The following is a 6139-nucleotide window of genomic DNA, read 5'->3' on the forward strand; positions in this document are numbered from 1 at the left end:
CTGTTCCCGACAACCTGTCTTTTGATGAAGTTGATCAAAAATTACAGTAGGTCACCAGTGCATAGGCAGTCACCCCAAGGGCTGAGATGGCAAGAAATTGTATCTTTCACAAATACAGATGCATAAAAATGATACCTCCATATTTATTGAGAACGTTTCAATGTTTTTACATGTGTGCACATGATTACACGGAAAGTCATCATTGTGATATTGCATTTTTATGGAATCAATTGTGGATTTTTTATGAATCAAAAATGGATAATACAAATAAGGTTTTCTAAAAGATTTTATACAACTTATACCTTTAAGCATTGTAAATGATGTGAGGATGAAACGCATAGCATAGTTAACTATACAAAATAATGCTGACAATTTAAAATAGTGGGAAAAACATATGAAAAGTGTATTTCAGGACTAGATTATGGTCTATTGCATGGAGATTGTACATAAAGCCTGGCTGACATTCACAATCATTAACTACGAGCAGACTTTAAAACGTTCATGGAAAAATGTAATTAAAAAATATAAACTGTATCTCAACATAAGTTCCATCAAGGTCAAAGCACTTTTGTAAGTGATAACACCAGCTATTTGGCTCATCCCTAATAACTGAGGGTCCTGAAAATTTAACCATGTCAATGCCATCTTTAACTGAAGAAAAATGACTGCATTTTACAGAATTTTTTTTTAAGGTTAGAAAATATAAAGTCAGAAGCTAAATCAGGACTGTAAGATGGATGCCTAGAGCCGGGCTCAGTGGTTCAACCTGTAGTCCCCGTGCTTTGGGAGGCCAAGGTGAATGGATTGACTGAGCCCATGGGTTCGTGACCCGCCTGGACAACTTGGTGAGACCTCATCTCTACAATAAAAAAATATTTTAAAAAATTAGCCAGGCGTGGTAGTGCACGCCTGTAGTTCCGGCTACTTGGAAGGCTGAGGTGGAAGGATCACCAGAGCCCAGCAGGTCAAGGCTGTGGTGGCCAGGAGCGTGCCACTGCACTCCAGTCTGGGTGACAGAGTGAGACTCCAACTCAAAAAAAAAAAAAAAAGATGGATGCCTAGTGATTTCCGTTGAAACTCTCACAAAATTGGGCTGGGCACGGTGGTTCCTATATGTAATCCTAGCACTTTGGGAAGCCAAGGCAAGAGAACTGCTTGAGCCCAAGTGTTCAAGACCAGCCTGGGCAATCTAACAAGATTTTATCACAATGAAAAATCAAAAAAACAGCTAGGCATGGTGGCATGTGCCTGTGCCCAACTACTCTGGAGGCGAGGTGGAAGGATCACCTGAGCTCAGAAGGTCAAGGCTGCAGGGAGCCATGATTGTGCCACTGCACTCCAGCCTGGGCAACAGTCTGAGACCCTGACTCAAGGAAGAACGTAAAAGAAAAAAACTCTCACAAAATTGCCCTGCAAGTTTAATGAGAGGAATGAACAGGGGCATTATTGTGGTGGAGAAGGACTTTGTGATTAAGCTTTCCAGGGCATTTTCTTCTAAAGCTTTATTTAGCTAACCCTCTCAAAACACTTGCATAATAAACAAATGTTATCTGTTTTTTGACTCTCCAGAAAGTCAACAAGCAAAACGCCAAAAAACTGTTACCATGGTCTTTGCTCTTGTCTGGTCTGCTTTAGCTTTGACTGGACCACTTCCACGTCTTGGTAGCCATTTATTTGATTGTACCTTGTTTTCAGGACTGTACTGGTAAGGCCACAGTTAATCTCCTGTTACAGTTATTCAAAGAAATTCTTCAGAATATTGACTTGCTTGTCTAAAACTTTCATCTAAAACTCTGTTCTTGTCTGCAGTTGATATGGGCACAATGGTTTTGGCACCTGTCAATGCAGAGTTTCCTCAGCTTTAAGTTTTCAGTCATATTTATGTAAGTTGAACCAATGAAGATGTCTATGGTACTGGCTATCATTCCTGCTGTTAATTGTCAGTCCTCTTCACTTAGGACACAAACAAGATGATTTGTTTCCCTCACAAACTGATGTAGACGTCCTGCTGCTGCAGGCTTCATATTCAACACTATCTCTTCCCTTCTTAAACTAAGCTATCATTTGCAAACTGTTAATTTCTTGGAGGCATTTTCCCCATAAAGTTTTCACTAAGGATGCATGATTTCATGATTCTTCCATTCACACTTTAACCAAAATTTGATGTTTGTTCTTGCTTTAATTTTAGCAGAATTTATATTGCTCTAATAATAGGAGCCCTTTTATTCAATTTCTTATCCTTCTTAGTGCTTCAAACTAGATTCTGTTCAGACATGTTCTAACAAATTAATATGAGTTTATTTTGGCACAAAAAATTGAAATCCATGCATAGTTTTGTCAGAATATGATTTTCTATGAAATTTTTTAAGTCCCTGTATATATTTTGAAGTCTTGCATTGCGATGAACAGCTGCTTATTTTCTTTCAAGGCATGGCTCTCCTTGGAGAATTCGTTCACATTCTTTTTCTACCTGGTGTTGTTTCTGAAATTTTTCTTTGATTTCTTATGTGCTGACATGAGCATTCCCTATTAAATGCTCCATCTTCTCTGTCATGCTTCTATGTTGTTTTGGATACATGGAAACTCATTCCATATGCACTCATACAGACCACAAACTTGGTGGAAACAATACTGGTGATTGCACAGCAACACTGTTATATAAGTGTCTCCTTATCCTACCATGCCCATAATTATTGTTGAGCCAGTCAATAACTTCACTGGCTTCTTCAGGCAAATATAGCACTAACCCGTTACAAGTTCCTGGAATTTCATCAGATGGATGAAATGCCAATGCAGACAAACAACACATTTTTAATCTGAAGCCATTGTCATTGCCTATCGTGCGACCAATCCACTCCTCTGAATTTCCTGCCACATGCATTGAGTTGAGTGGAAAAAGTAAATGTTATTGAGAACACCTTGAAATTTGCTTTTAGAAGCCTTGATTGCATCTAATTCCAAATCTGTCATTATAATTTGTGGTTCAATTAGATGTTAGGGATTTTAGACTTCCAGAATTTTTTTATCTTTTCAGATTTCAACATTCAGGATTATGGCGTGCAGGATTGTGGTTTTTTTGGGATTATGATCAGCACCCCCTCACTATCTGGCTGCTTAAACCCAGCTGCAAAGCACTCAATGTGGGGCTAAGTCCACAGACCTTGCATGCTAGGTGTCTTCTGTTTGTCCCTCTAGACCCATTTCCCAATACTCTGCCCTACTGTGGGCCCAGAGAGTCTGGCTGAGATGACCTGCATGAATGGGCTGCCTAAGTTTCAGTTTAGAACTTGGGGACACAGGAGGGCAAAGGAGAGTAAAGTTTGGGGACTTGTTTCCCTGACTCTTTCTCTGCTGGTCTACCACAGGACAGAACTACCCTTTCTTAGAATGTGGACTAGGCCGGGCTCAGTGGCTCAGCCTGTAATCCCAACACTTTGGGAAGCCGAGGCAAGTGGATTGCCTAAGCCTGCAGATTCGAGACCCGCCTGGGCAACTTGGCGAGACCTCGTCTCTACAATTAATCAAAAATTAGCCGAGTGTGGTAAGTGCACACCTGTAGTTCCGGCTACTTGGAAGGCTGAGGCAGAAGGGCCGCCGGAGCCCAGCCGGTTGAGGCTGCAGTGGCTGGGAGCGTGCCACTGCACTCCAGTCTGGGTGACACAGTGACTCCAACTCAAAAAAAAAGAATGCGGACTGATTCCCTTTCCTGTCTTCCTGGGCCTAGATGAGTTCACAGCTACCTGTCGCTACTAGAACCAGAGTATTGTGCTGTCTCTTGTTGGTCTCCTCAGCCCTGCCTCCTTCTTTGCATAGAGGTCCTTTCCTAAGTGTTCCTCAAGTGAACCAGTTTGAGTGTGTCTTCTCTTTCCTGCCAGGACCTGACTTACATACCTTGTGTACAGGGAGAATATAACGCACCTCAGATTGGCCTTTCTAATACAGATCCTTTAAAAATTAACAAAGGCTCGAATAGAAACCATTTTCTATTCATTTCCACAGAGTAATTCACAGATTACTGTGTGACATTTTTATAGCTCTAAACTGTTTAATAAATATTTACATATATTCTTTCCACCAATCCTGTTTATGAAGTAGATGATCATCAGTATCACACAACACAGGGGTTCTTACACTGAGTCCTGCCCCAGACCTACTGAATCAGCTTTGGGAGCAGTGTTTTTAGGCAGGGTCTCACTCTGCCCAGAATGGAGTGCAGTGGTGCAATCATGGCTCTCTGCAACGGAGAACTCCTGGGCTCAAGTGATCCTCCTGCCTCAGCCTCCTGAATAGCTGGGACTACAGGTACACAGCACCATGCCTGGCTAATTTTGCTTTTTTTTTTTTTTCTTGCTCCGTTGCCCAAGCTGGTTTTGAACTCCTAGCTTCAAGTGATCCTCCCGTGATCCTCCTTTGGCCTCCTAAAGCATTGGGATTACAGGCATAAGCTACCATGACCAGCCCATGCTGTATTTTAACAAGCCCTCCAGAGAATTTGAAAACGACGGATGTAACCTACGATTACATAAGATTACACTTTAATGTGAAGAAACCCATCCTTCATTTCCCAAGCCCCACCACCATGCAAAGGATTTTTTTCCCCTTCACTTCAGTATTTCTTAGATTGGAGTGCATCAATTCATCTGAATGATCCATGGATTCAAAATCCCAAGGCCCCACACTGGACTCACTGAATCAGAATCTCTGGGACAGCATGTGAAGTTTGAGACCCTCTGCCTACTCCACCTGCTCAAGATGGTGGAAAAGCACACCTGGAATAGATAACCACAAACTTGAAGAAAGTCCGTAGGTCACCGTGAGTGCTGAGGAGAGTGGGGTTGCCTTTGGCCCTGACTCTGGGCTGTTGCATGTTTAGAACAGGGAAAGAGGATTTTCTGTTGCAAGCTGGGTCACGTTTGGGGCAACTTTGGATGCAGACGAGAATAAAAAGTTTGGTCCGTTTTGAGGTGCATGCCCACTCATGTCTCTCATTCTCAGAGACTCTGCTCCCAGTCATAGCTCCTACTAATTGGGCATGTGACACAGTTACCCCAGGCCATCAATGACTGCATCCAACCCAGTTGGCTAGCAGCCAACTGCATTCCCTCACTCAAAAAATGTCTAGTATTGGTGGCTCAGCATGTAATCCCAGCACCTTGGGAGGCTGAGGCGAGTGGATTTCCTGAGCCCACGGGTTTGAGACCAGCCCGGGCAACTTGGCGAGACCTTATCTCTACAATTTATATATATATATATATATAAGCTGGGTGTGGTAGTATGCACCTGCAGTTCTGGCTACTTGGAAGGCTGAGGCAGAAGGATCCCTGGAGCCCAGTGGATCAACACTGGGGTGACTGTGAGCACACTACTTTACTCCAGCCTGGGTGACAGGGTGAGACTCCAACTCCAAACAAAACAAACAAACAAAAAAATCCTGTATAGTAAGGCCTTGCTCCTTAAACTGTGGTCAGCTGGCCAGTAGCATCAGGGAAACACCGGGAGCTTGTTAGGAAAATTAGATTCTCAGGGTCACCTAGACTACTGAATGTGCATTATAACATGATCCCCGGGCATCTCGTATGCAGATTAATGTGTGAGAAACACTGTTTTAGAAGCAGACATATTAGGGAGTCAGTAGTGGGTGCTATAACCCTATCCAGAATTGAGGGTCATTTTTTTAATCATATAACGTTTCAATGGCTTGCTAAACCAAGCCAAGAAAGCCTATCTGCTGGGGGAATTTGGATATTTGGGAAGATAAGAAAAAAGAAGAAACTAGATATATGGAGAGATAGAGGAAATAACCTGGGTTCTTGGCTTTTCTGTGCCAAGCTCTTTGAACACACCCTTTCTCTTGTTTTTTAATCTTGGATGTGCAGTAGATTTCTGGTTGTACCCATTAAGATAAACCCCCTCTATTTAAGCTAGCTTGTTTGAGTGTCTGTTTCTTGCAAGAGATAACTTGTGAAGAGATGAACTAAGTCATGACTAGAAGAAAATTAAAATGAATCTTTTGAGTCATTTTGCAGACCTTGTGCAGGGTATTACTTATAGGTAAATTGACTTTTCTTTCCCATTGTAAAAATATTAAATAATAGCTAGCCATAAAAAACTCAAAGCTGCGGACCTTTAACAGTTATCG

The sequence above is a fragment of the Carlito syrichta genome, unplaced genomic scaffold, assembly GCF_000164805.1.
Source record: "Carlito syrichta isolate Samal-C Ts95f unplaced genomic scaffold, Tarsius_syrichta-2.0.1 Scaffold313939, whole genome shotgun sequence".
Classification (NCBI taxonomy): Eukaryota; Metazoa; Chordata; class Mammalia; order Primates; family Tarsiidae; genus Carlito; species Carlito syrichta.